The 13,916-nt window shown below is 46.5% G+C and overlaps 1 protein-coding gene across 9 annotated transcripts in view; it reads right to left on the bottom strand.

Annotated features, from left to right (window-relative positions):
• The window catches only part of cac (calcium voltage-gated channel subunit cacophony), a 674,132-nt gene that overhangs the window by 111,290 nt on the left and 548,926 nt on the right, over window positions 1–13,916 (bottom strand). The gene's annotated exons all lie outside the window — the stretch shown is intronic.

Genomic DNA, 13,916 nt, shown 5'->3' with positions numbered 1-13,916 from the left:
ATTCGCGGCTTTTAAAGCATAATTCGTGCGCAAATATTACATTGGATCAGTGGTGCATATCAGCTCAAAATAAAACTGCGCTTAGCAACGTGGACAACGCGAGACACAGAAACGACGGGGGCGAACGCAAAATATTAGCCATCCTTGTTTCTGTACTAGTGCAATCTTATATCACCTGTCCATCATCAATGTCAGCTTTAACACACTCGCCTCACTATGCCTTACAAATCTTAAATAAACAGCCAGATGTAAGTAAACGTGCGCAAACAGCTGACATATTGCAAATGACGCTCAAGCCACTAATGCAGTAGTCGCAAACACAAGCGCTGCGCCGGCACCGGCTACATGCATAAACAGTGCAGCAATTTAGTCGAACACAATACATCCCATTCGTTCTGCAGGCTTATAAAGTGATTGAAATACAACCACGAGCTTTATCGGACAAAACTGCGTCGAAGGGATATTTAAGTCGTTACCGGCGATAGTCTGCATATTGTTACTCGAATAAAACGCTTCTTCATGACGCGTGACAAGCCGAGCGAAACTCTTTTAAAGCTGATTTCTCCTCAAAAAGTTAGCTTGTGCAGGAAAGCCTATTATACCAAATCCCTTCATTCACAGACGATATATCAGAAAGATTAATGCATATATGCGTACGAGAACAGAGAGATTATTACAATGCAGACGTAATAGCATCTCTAGCCGCTTGGGCTGCGGTTCTCGTGCCCCACGTTGAAACTTAGTGAAGACCGTAGAACTCAATAACGCGATACTGATGTAAAAAATGAGGCTAGGCCGCAGACTATGCACGTTCATCGAAAATAAACACAGGGATTAAATTAACTGAAATTTACAAGACAGCCTCGCTGAAACACGTACGCACGAGCCGCCATATCTCCCCCCTTCCTCCCACACAAACACAGATACATTAGTTATTTATTTATTTATTTATTTATTTATTTATTTATTTATTTATTTATTTATTTATAGACTTATTTAAGTAATTGCAAAGGGGCGACTGTCATTCTCAGTGACGACCATGTAAGAAGGTGGCCGGCCATACATGCTTAGCGACGGAGCTCTTACAAGCCAAAAGCTTTGTGTTAAGAGAGAGAGAGAGAATGAAGAGGAAAGGCAGGGAGGTTAACCAGATATGAGTCTCCGGTTTGCTAAATTTTGCATTTGGCCTGTAAGCTCAACAAAGTGTTCCCAAAACCAATTTTGTGCTACTTCTTTGTTTTGCATCGTATATATTTACTTTAATTGAGTCTTTTGCTAGTTGCGCCATAAGTTACCTAAAATGAGAGCATGGACAGAATGCCTGTACAATTACTGCTGGTACAAATAATACTGCCTACGCAAGGGTAAAAGAGGAACGTTATGGGGACGGTTAGTTTCTCTTCCCTCCCGACGGAGGAAGTTATTTCAATACTAGTGTAACGGGGCCTGTAAGCACTTCGCAGTTCAATATTGTTCTACGATGGTTCTGTCATTTCTAGCATCACATCAGCATAACCACTTGTACCACTTCGTGATGACCGCGAGCGTCTAGGGTATCGATAAAAATGAATACTTGTCTAGCGGAATATGATGATTGGTAATGATATCGTATTCGCAAAAGCTTGAATTAATAACCGATAAGAAAAAGAAATGTCCCAGACTCCAATCACTCTGAATATCGTGCCTCACTGACTGTGACTAATAATTATGCCCCCCCCCCCCCCCTCAACTCTACACCTACATACTCTTCAAGATACGTGTCCAGACCGCAGCGTGACTTATAAAAGACGCTCCTGGTACTACTCCTCGGAGACATTGCCTTAACTCTAGTGCCGCAGGAAGAATTCCTGCAGACTCATAGACAACGCTAGAAGACGCTCCCCCGCAATCTGAAGAAGCACGCCGCTTGAAGTCAGCAGCAGACAGCTGCGGCACGCATTTCGATTCATTTGCAAGGAAGACGTGCAAGACCCGCTAAGTTAGCGAGCCTTCCGCGAAGTAGCATTTACTGAGTTCGCCTTTCCTGTTTATTTATTTATTTATTTATTTATTTATTTATTTATTTATTTATTTATACGAAAGAGCGAGTCTCAGAGACTGCAACGAAACGCGAACGCAGGTGGAGCGAAGGAAAATCACTCAGCACTGCACGCGTGGCACAAGCGCCGTGTCTTGAGAATCAACGCCCCCAACATCCGAGCACTGTGGTACAATGCACGAGATGAACCCTACGAAAAATCACCGTCGTTTGTGAGCGGACGTGGCATAGGCGTTAAAATGCTGGGCTCGACAATGCACAGCCGTTGGTTCGTTCCCAGGTTGGGCATCTTTGTTTGCGTTATGTCGTGCCACGCATGAGCCGAAAGGCGTCGAACCAACGACCAGGATCAACCCACTTCCTGTTTCATAACTGCCTTTCGCAGCCAAATAACAAACAAGAGATAGATAGATAGATAGATAGATAGATAGATAGATAGATAGATAGATAGATAGATAGATAGATAGATAGATAGATAGAGCTAATACAGAGGAAGGCAGGGAGGTTAACCAGAGGTTAGTTCCGGTTGGCTACCCTGCACGGGGGGAAGGGTTAAGGGGGATAAAAAGAAAGAGAGTGGAAGGAGGAGATAGAGAGAGAGAGAGAAAGAGAGACGAGCACTAACAAAGCGCGTACACTATAGAGCAGTAGTGGGCGGCGTGACAAAACGCATCCTGTGGTAGAAGGAGTTAAAGCAAAGATCATTCAGCACGTGTAAGAATTCCGGACCGCGGCTCCGTAATTCTTTTCTCCCATCTGCGCGCTTCGTGCGAAGGTCGGGCAGAGAAACTAAGCGCATACGTTCCCGGCCCGACGGAGACAATGGACACCGTGAGCGAGTTTGATAACGCAGTGGCCTCCCGCGTTTTGTTTTCCTCCTATCATTGGATTCCCGGAGTCGGCGGTTGTTTCCTAGGACCTACTGCACCTCACTGCTGCGATAACGGCCCCTCTTCTTCACGCCTGCCCACCGTCAAAAGTGCCGACGCGGACTGAAAGAGCACAAAGAATGCTCCGAGCACAATGCGGCCATTCCAGCACGCGAGCGGCTAGCGCTCCGACTGCGGCTTCGCAGCATTCTAAACGTGGCGAGAACTGGCTCGCGCGAGGCGGCGTTCATTATGCAGGACCACACTTGAAGAGAGCCCTCCTCACAGAGAGAATTCTATATGCGCTCCACGCGCAGTTCCCGCAGAGAGGCTCCAGCAGTGACAGATGCGACACAGTTTCCATGAGGTCGACCAAATAAACGTACGTGCGCATACAGAGAGCGGCCATAAAAAAAGGAGAAGGTGTCTTAACTTTCCCCAAGGGCAGCTGGATGCGCCTGGAGCTCGCTTCATGCCTCGTTCTGCTCTCCTTCCTACTTCCTTCCCACTCATTTCCCGAAAGTCGCCCACAAACGAAATGGATTTGGCGCCGTAGCAAAGGCGGAGATGCGCGTTCTTACAAAAAGAAAGTTAGATTTCCTTAGAAATGAAAACAAGGACGCGCAAGAAGGAACTGCTAAACAAACGGTCTTCTCCACAAAAATATTTACAGACCGATTAACCTATGAAGGTTTCACAGGGTCCCTCACACGCAGGGCTTGGATGAAGTCAGCCGCGACAAAAATGCCACGTGACAGCGCGTCCACATGCCAGTGAAAACGATGGTTAAATTCAATTCTGGGATCTTTAGCGCCCAAAGCACGATCTGATAATGAGGCACCCCGTAGTTGGGGGACTCGGGATTAATTTTGACAACATGAGGTTCCTTAACGTGCCCCTTAAATCTAATTACAAGAGCGTAGCTGCATTTCGTCCCGTCTAAATGCGGCCACCGTGGCCGGGATCGAACCCGTGACTTAGAGCTCAGCAGCGCAACGCCGATTAGCCACTATACTACCGCGGTGGGTAGCGGGGTCTCAAACGTGAATCTCGTCATTTGGCACACTGTTCCGCCCGCAAAAGCCAATATTTTCATTGGCATCACCACGACACCTACTGAACTTGGAGAATTCACTCTTACACCATTGGTGGCATGCAGCTTCTGCCCAACACAAAAGTGCAGCGTCAAACCGCAGAACAACCTTTGCCCAAACACGGTAGAAGAATAAAGATGCGCAGCTGGTGTCGCCGAATGAATTCTATGCAGAAGGCAGACATGAAATAATGTATGCTGGGGCAAAAATATGTGAACTCAACACACACAAACGCACGCACACGCCTCCCCCCTCTCCCCCCACCACGCACACACAAATACGCACTCTCTGTCTTCAAGAGGGTGCCCCAACTAACGCACGCCAATTCTACAAAGAAGCGAAATACCGCCGCAGTGGTTTAGTGGCTATGGTGTTGCGCTGTTAAGCACGAGGTAGCGGGATCAAATCTCGGCCGCGGCGGCTGCATTTCGATGGGGGGCGAAATGCAAAAACGCTCGTGTCGCGTGCATTGGGAACACATCAAACATATCCTAGTGGTCAACATTAATCCGGAGTTCCCCACTACGGCGTGCCTCATAACCAAATCGTTGTTGTGGCACGTCAACCCCCAGAATACATTCATTCAGAGAAGCGAAGCCTGCTATGCGGATGAAACTAAGTGTGCGTTACCAACAGCCACCTGAAGAAGCACTCAGTGTTTCTTATTCTTCTAATGACAGACTAGTAAGAATTAGCTAACATTTTAGTGTTTAGATTTTAGACCAGTATATCATTGTAATCTTGGGTACTAGGCGCGAACACACAAAAGAAACAAGGAAGGAGACGAGACAGAGCGCTCTGTCCCGTCTCCTTCCTTGTTGTGTGTGTTCGCGCCTAGTACCCAAGATGAATTGTGACCAACTCGCCCAACAAGACGTACTTTTAAAATATCATTGTAAGAGTTTTGGACACATTTTAAGAAGTACGTTTCAACTGTTTGCGGTGTGATATCTATTGCGTAGCTCTCTTTATTATTCTTTCAAGAGAAATCCAGCGGTACTGAAATAATCCGACGCTGGCTCCCACTTTCGCGCCACGCCACTGCTGTTCTCAGTCGCCACACAAACGAACTAATCCAGCCCGCGTAATTGTTTTAAAGACTGCAGGCCTTGTGTTTTTGTTGTTGTTGCTGTATTGTTTGGAATGAAGTTGTTAATGCAATGTCTGCAAATATTTTAGAACTCATCCCAGAGTTTCACTGTGTCATGTCCTTCCAAGTCACTAAGACGTAAGTCGACATTGTCTAGCACACTCTCATCCCTGGCGCGAGAGAAATAGTTCACAGTCACAACTTTGCGTTGTAATAGATTTGCATGGTCCAAGGGAGCAAGAAAAGGGCACCAGGAGAGGTATTCTGGAAGAGTCTGCCTAGAGGACATGTCCATTTCGTCTGCTGTTAAAGTTCTGATTGGCTGCGCTGGGCGGCGCATCGACGGGCGCCAGGCGCCATAGCCAATCAGCACTTCAGCAGCAGACGAAATGTACATGTCCACTAGGTGAGCTCTTACAGAATACTTCCCCAGTTCCATGGTCAGAAATGACTTGTTCAACGGAAACAGAGAAGTGTTCAAGAGAGACCGGCTTACGAAGACGAGGTCAAGTACTGTGGCTGGAAGCAGTACAAAATCGCGTCAGTTGAATTACCACTTGCCGTAAGTTATCTTTCAAGATAATTTAACGCAAATAACAACGTATGAATTCAAATCAGGACTAGAGGAACCACATACACAAACACTTTCAGGCAGATTTATATTACTGACTAGAAAAAAAAAAAATCTTCACGCATAAAAGACGCCATATATTTATGCAGGTCATAAACAAATTGCGGCGAGAGTTAAGCGCACATTTTAATAGCGAACAGTAATAAAAATGTATTCCGGCATGAAATTATTAAAGAGCTAATGTCAAGATTAAAAGCCTGACGCAGGAGCACTGCTGGAATGCTTTCTTTTTAATTGAAATGAAAATAAAAGAACGAGATGTAGTGACGCTATAATGGCGACGGCTACTCCTTTTCTCGTAGCAGAAATAACACTATATATAGAAACGTAGCAGGAAAATGAAAAGAAACGACGTAGCAGGGTCAGAAATCCCCAGAACACAGTCCCCATCCACGATCATACAAACGTAAAATGCAAAGGCGAATCGCACCACAATGCGTTTGTAAACAAAAGCACAAACAAAGCGACACAAGCGGCCGCGAAGTAGGCTGCGATGAGACCTGTCACGGCCGAAAGAGCGGTAAGTAGTGGGAACGACGTCCGTATCATCAATGTCATCATGTAGCCACGATTCGGTTATTCCGACGATATGCGGGTTGCGACCATGAATAATCGCCCCAAGCTAATCACTTTCGTTCCGAACACTGCGTGCGTTGATATTTAGGATTCTCAGTTCTTCCGTGTTAGGGGAAGGAAGTAATGGTCAGTCTCGCTCGTAAATGCGACATTCTTGGCGCTGTTTTGGTTGACCTAACGAGACAAATCGGCGATGACTTCCGTCTCAGCTATTGCTTATTGCTATAACTCTGCTACGCTCAGACTAGACGTGAGGATAACCGTTAGCCGAAATTTATCGGACGCACCAAGAAAAATGCCCCGTAAAAACGGTGCCTGCACCAGGTTAAACATAGAGCCCGTCTAGTTCGTTCGCAGTGTGTTTGAGAGCAGCACTACTGTGGCGCCCAAACGCTATACCGCGTTGGCTTTGCTTGATATATATACACACACACATATATATATATATATATATATATATATATATATATATATATATATATATATATATATATATTGCACTAAAGTCCTTTCAGAGCTAAAACAATAATGATAATAAAAGCTACGCTATAGAATGAGCACCGCAAACAACTAAAACTTGTGTTTTAAAGTATGCTCTGTAAACGTCATATTGACACGGTGGCATTAAATTTAAGCATTAAAATGTTAGTCAGCTAAGCAGCACTAACCATTTGATTATAAAACACACAAAATACTGACGGATTACGCGTTTAGTGTTCCGGAAAGGTTACCCTCTACTGGGGCCAGAGGCTTGTTAAGCCAGGAAATACGCAAAATCGAAGCCCTCTAGAATTCCCCGTACCAGCTTCTCGTGACATCACGAATTTCGACAGCGTCTTTTCTTATCTGGTCAACTCTTTATCGACGAAGAGATGTACTGCATTCTAAATGAAAGGAATACTCAACGTAAGAAGTTTTCGAGAGCTTTACCTGCGCGAAAGAGGGCCCAAATACGAGAAAATACTTTGAAACGCATGACGTCACATTGACGTACACTCTGCGCGGTCTGTAAGAGAAACTTAAGAAGGGCACGTTAAGCTTCATCCTATGCGCGAGTAATGAACATTTGGCTCCCTCGAAGGAGTGAAAATAGCGTTTTCAAAGAATACAACCGCAATCGAAGCTCAGAATTTCGTTTTAGTGTTTTTGTAAAGCGGGTTTCTCCGCTCAAATGCTATTATTGAGGAGATGCCAACTCTGACACGCCATTTTGAATGTCAGCGACATGGAACGCACTTCCGATATAATTTTGGCAAGGTGTCATCCTCCATGGCCGCGTTCAGTTTACACTTATTGGTGATTTTGTTGTAGTTCCGAGACAAGTATGGTTATGGAATAAAGTGGTTACATTATGGCGCATCTTTCAACCATTATGAAGTCGTTATTGCGCGGTGTGAAATAGATGTGCCGACGCTGGACGACGCCAAGCTAGCTGAACGCTGGATGTGCGATCCTTATGATTGTCGCTTGAATGAGCTGCGCACACATAGAATAACAGCTTTCGAAGTGCGACGCAAGTATCACACGCAAATTTTCTCGCCTGACTGTTCCGATATTACGTTGTCAAAATCAGTGGCATGAGTCATTAAGCCATGAGGTGGTAAATCAATCAATCAATCAATCAATCAATCAATCAATCAATCAATCAATCAATCAATCAATCAATCAATCAATCAATCAATCAATCAATCAATCAATCAATCAATCACGTTCAAGTCAGAAAACCACATGCTATTAAACTGGAGACACGTGTTGCAGCTACATGCGAAAGATAATTTGAGCTGGCACAACGGCCGCACACCCAGTCCTATTGAAAAAAAGAAAAAAAGAAAGAAAGAAAGATATACAGGAGCAAACGCTGTGTGTGCTCAAGACTGTTTTCGAGCGAAGCGCTGCGGCAGGAGGGAAGCTGGCACCAGACCGGACATCCGGTCCAAGCGAAGCCCGGCATTATTCAGTCTACCAGGTGTCCAGTGACCAGGTGATCTGCACTGGCCTAATATAGTTTTTTAGTCGTACTACAGTCCCCGATACCGGCTTCTAAACACGCCTGGGTGTGTTCTTGGCCGGTGCCGGTAATGACCTGGTGACCTCTAACGACTTTATGACCTCGGTTGGTCGAGTCTCCCACGCTGGCGTTCGTGAGTGCAGTACCGAACACTGGGTTTTGCGCTGGCCTAGTAGTCTAGTCCCCTCGAGAGGTCCAGTCCAACCTTCAGTTTCGTTTCGGAGTTGGCAACACCACGAGACTTTGTGGTCACCGCCACCAACGTGTTTAGCTACCATCAGTCCGACAGCCACAAAAGCTGCAAGGCATTTTGAGCAACTTGATTTTGATAAGACCGAACTGCAATGCATCTAGTAGTGCAACAGTAGTCTCATATACTTTGCTCTTTTGTTAGCTGGTGCTGATTCACAGCTTTGGAGTAGCATCACTAAGTTACGACTTGAACGAGAGCAGCTCACCTGCGCTGTAACTTTGCGATGTTACATCCGAGCCATGAGTTATGTTGTTGTCTAGTTGTCTGTAGTCTGCGTTGCGTAGAAACATCCGAACTTGCGTGTTCATCGCCAACTCATTTGATCGCATACTGCGTTATGTACAGTCGGTGCAGCTCCGATAACAATAACAAATGCTTTGCGTAACATGCAATCAAAATCACAAGATACGTTTATTTTTTTTTTATTTTTATGCATACAGCGGCTAGAAGGTGCGAGCAGTTGATAACGTTACGGGCAACTCAGCGCCCGGAATAAATTCTTGACGATTCAGGCGTACGTCAAAAACACACTGCTGCGTACCACGCAAGATAATAAACAGGTAAAAAATTGACTGTTAAGCACGACCAAAGGTTTCACTTTAAAATTACTTGAGATAGGCTTGCGAAAGTAGTTATAAAATGACATCTCCAGAGTACGCTGAAGGTCCGGTGCCATCGAGACCATCTCAGGCGGTAATTGGATACAGTCGCGTTGAACACGGCGTGCAAAGACACGGTACCACCAGCATCAAACGTCGTATTTTAAAAGCAACATAATGCTTCTTCATGTCGACGACTAACTGAATGAAAAAGGCCTGAACATCTTCCCCCATTTCGTTTTTCACTTAGATAGATCGCATTTCACTGTGGCTTGGAAGTATTCTGCACAAAGTGTGGCTCAATAATTTAGTTATTGCGTTGCACGCCACGATGATCCCGACTGTACACATTCGTACTCTCTGCACCACATGGTAGCGAAAAATAGTTTCTTTGTGCGCTGGCTTATGCACAATTTCCAAGGGCGCAACGGTCTGATCTTTCCTGTTCCACAGTCGTTGCACTATACAGGTTTTAGCAGTGTGGGTGAATCTTTGCTGCTGTAACCAGGCACAAGACAGCCTTGACTCGATCGGCTGCGGACACACGGAGCGAACTATGTTCGTTTATTAACGCTTTAAGCGTTAGGAATGAAGATGACGTGGGCACCGGACGGCAGCGAGGCTTCGTGGTCTCCCTCTTGGCGACATTAACATTAAATGCAAATGCGCCAAGCTTCACTAGGAGCGCGCCAGGAAGCCCGTACGTGCCGGCACTCGACGAGTTCAGGAAGGCGGCATTTTGACCGGCAGCGATCGCTACAAAGCGGAAATTACGAAACCAACGTCCAAGAATTTAAGTGCCCAGTTCTGTCGCCATTGCCGGGCTCATCAAGTTCGCTGGAACTTGTGGAAATTATGGAACGCAGCAACTTTTCCACCGTTCTTCCTTTGAATTTGATTGCCCTTTCTTTCTTTTCTTTTCTTCTTTATTGCGTTTTTGGTTATTAATACTTGACTGCGCATATACACTCTCCAGGAGCTCAGGATACTTTGCGACCGTACAAAACTTGATGCACTGTTAGTTTGGCAGCGCATATTCCTTCCCAGGGCGCGTGCTTCCGCACTGAAGTACACGCTGAAGCTCAAAGTCATGATGTGCAAGTTTACTTGCTTTATGTAAAATTTTATTTAATCCGACATTACTCCACATGTGAACAAACGACGCGCCTCTCAATGCGCAACGCAGTCGAGGACAATGTGAGCGCTTCCATGGAAATATGACAACTTTGTACAGAATCTGAAAATTGAAGGAATGTCTAATAAAAGGGGTTTACTGAAACGCAAGGAAATTTGGCTGTAGTGTACTCTGTACAGAACAGGTACAGCAACCAGGCACACGGAACGCGGTACATGGAAATGCATCACCTTTACAACTTACACAACTCCCGCATTTGTACGCATATGTAGTTACGTAAGTTGCATAATTTGCACGCGCAAGGTCTGCCCATACTTAGCCCGGTATAAAGTGCGTCTAGCAGGCGCATTGAGTCTATAATGGCACGCATTGGAAGCATCACTGACACTCATTGTAATATCACCGCCTGCACCTCTCGTCCCGCTCTCCCTTTGTCTGCCTCTCTCCCTTTTTCCTGCCTCTGCCCAACTGTACGCAGCAAGGACCACAACGACACAATGACAACGATGACGGCGGCACGACAGCGATGGCAACGACGGCGACTTATGGTTGACTGACATTTAAGACAGCTCATAGTTTTTTTTTTTTTTTTTACTAATTTCTCAATAAAAGAAAACGAACTCACTGTCAATCAGGACACCAAGCCGGGTTTTATAATTGTCATGTGCGCCATTAAATAAAGCCCACTTAGCCATTTCTTATTGTTTGTATCCTTGCAGCAAAGCGATGGTAGGTTTTAGCTTATGGCATTCCAGAGCGTAAACCTCCCCTTATAATGTTCTACTTTTTTTGTAAAGCGAAGGGCAAGGGCTCAGCATTCGCGCTGTCTTGTATGATACAAAGCCAAATGCCGCACCCACTAAAGATCAATCATATTCGACTTGCTGCCACTAGAATGAAAATGTCGCAGGCTAAACACAGTTCGCGTATCACTTTCATTCAGCGGTCCCGGAACATATGGACGAATTGGCCTAATCATACTAAGGCAATAATGGGTGTTAGCTGATAGGTGTGGTTGAGAATTAGGGATGATTAGGGGTGGAGAGGGGAGAGGGCATTCGCAATTGCACGAGCACGCGGAAGCATAAACAGATTTAATCTAAAGTTGTCCTCTTGTGAAACGAAAGGAATAACTGATGAGTGAATAGAGCTCCTCTTCACCAATATCCTTGTTGCGAAGAAGCCAGCTTTAACAACCGCTTTTGACGGAGTTACGCACGCACGCACGCACGCACGCACGCACGCACGCACGCACGCACGCACGTACGTACGCACGCATGTCCGCACACAGCAACACCGCTTAAAACCTCGCCCATGTTAGCGCTTGTAGAACGCTTGTGTACTGATAGTTATTCTAAAGCTATTCTGAACTATTCACTGCCGTTTCTATTATAGTGTGGCAGTGAAGCGTTGAGATATGAATTAATGAATGAAAGAATCATTGCTTAATTAACCACTGAGCCAATGAATCAGTCAAAACCAAACGTTGTTAACGGCGCTCCATGTCCGTTTATTGCGATAGCGAATATATCGAAACTCCAGACGCATTCCCGCCGTCGCCGTTGCCGTGATGTTGCGTATAAAGTCCAAATGCGAAAACATTGTGGCCGCGAGCCGTACGCTGTAGGTGCGAGTGAAAGCGTGCGAGGGCGAGCTGAGCGTGTAAGTGATCGTGAAGAGGAAGAGGCGCTATTTTCTGCAACTCTTTAGGGAGCACGGCAAGCGCCTGGTGAGCCGACGATGGTGGTTTGATCTCGCGCGCGCAAGGGAGAAAGGCGGGGAGTAACTCGCCGTCTGTCATCGCTCACAAGGCGCCGGGAAGGGGGAAGGGGGGGGGGGGGGGCGTTCTTCTCTGACGGTGGCTGCGTAAGGTGCGGCCAAGCGCGGCCGTGCAGACCCTATCTTGAAAGCCATCAGCGATGGGGCCAGAGTGCACCGAGTGCTGATCACAGTGGCTTCATCAGAGCGACATGGTTCCATGCAAAGCAACAGAAAACCACTGCTATTGAAGCAACGCTCGGTGGGTGAGTTGAACAATGCAATCTTTCTAGTTATTCGTCTTGTTGTAACTTGCCCTGCAAGTGATGTCCACCTTACTATACGAGTATAGACCAGCTCGGTGCCTCACAGATGATCACGTAAGCGATCTCTAAGGTAAATAAATGAATAAATAACTAAATAAATAAATCAATAAACCGCCGCACTAAAATTATGCTTGGACGCCAATGTATTCTGTTCACAGCATCAATACCGATTTCATCGATAGAATTTAGCTTTTCAAATATAAGCAAAGTGCCTCGTGTAATTGTGATCGCACTCCCGTGATTGTAATTTCGGTGTATTTTGAACCACTATTAACGCGACAGCGTTAAGGAGCTCGTGTCGCAGAAAAGCCGGTGTCGTCGGTGTCGGCGTCCGCGGCGTTGGCCGTGAGCGAAAAATCCAGGCAGGCAATTCATAAATAATAACAACTTGCAACATGGGCTGCGTGGGAATCGAACCAGGGTCTCCGGAGTGTGAGTCGGAGACGCTACCACTCAGCCACGATTTCGGTGCTTCAAAGCGGTACAAAAGCGCCTCTAGTGAATGCGGTGTTGTCTTAGAAACGTGCCGTAGAAAGTTATACTGCGGTGTATATCGGTAATTGTAAGCATGTAAGTTACAGAAGTTGCAGTTACACGAGTAGCGAAGTACGTTTCCGCCACATTTCTTGTGCGCTTTCCGCACACGCAGAGCCATCTTCTGGCAAACACAGAAGACCCCCTCCTCTCAATGTACGGCGCTGCCCCGACAGGTGGCGCGCCGCGCGCGCATTGGGGCTGTGCGGGGACCGGTGCGAGGCACGTCGCGGCCCCGACTCCCTCTCCCCTGACGACGCTTCGCCGTGCTCCCGCACGGGTTGCAGAATCAAGCGTCCTTCCTTTCTTTAGATCACTATCTATATATCTCTCTGCCCGTGCCGATCACGACGTTTGGCTGGCGTAGATCGTTTCCCCCTCCGAGACACCGAGTTCTTTGGTTCGTTCCGCTTGCTCAGGCGCACGTTTCGTTGCCGCGCCGAACGCTGCGTTGCTCGACGCTCACCGCGTGATTGGTGGGTGCAAAGTCCGATGCGGGGCGCCTCGTAAGTGATCGCTGCGCCGTAGCGCATTGTATTACACCCCTTGGCGGGTCGACGGGAACGCTGTCGCGTTTCACTCTTGAAGGCGAAGCTTAAGCGTCCTCCAATTTTTTCCCTAATCCCTCGCGGCTTGCAGATTAATTTCTTGTTCAGCTATGAGCAAAATCTACTGTCGGGGCCTTCTTGCGTTCGTTTTCTACAGGATTCTTCAAAAGCAAAGAGTAAAGTCCCATTCGACGCGAAATACGAACTTCGCAAGCTGCGCAGGGAGTTGTCTTAAGACATGTCAGTTGACGAATGAAGCAGGATGTCATTGCTGTATCGAATAGGCCCTAATCTGCGGTTGTAAGTCCTAACAATGTCTTAACATGCTTCTCACTCGTGCAGGACGCGTGATGCCTGTCATGAAAGTGGGCAAATCAGTGCATGGCGTATAGTTATGTCACCCAAGGCTCAAGGCACGGGTTGTAACTAACACCAGATGTCATGTCTGCTCAACGAC

This window comes from Dermacentor andersoni, chromosome 1, assembly GCF_023375885.2.
Source record: "Dermacentor andersoni chromosome 1, qqDerAnde1_hic_scaffold, whole genome shotgun sequence".
Taxonomy (NCBI): Eukaryota; Metazoa; Arthropoda; class Arachnida; order Ixodida; family Ixodidae; genus Dermacentor; species Dermacentor andersoni.
This window is presented reverse-complemented; position numbering and strand designations above follow the sequence as displayed.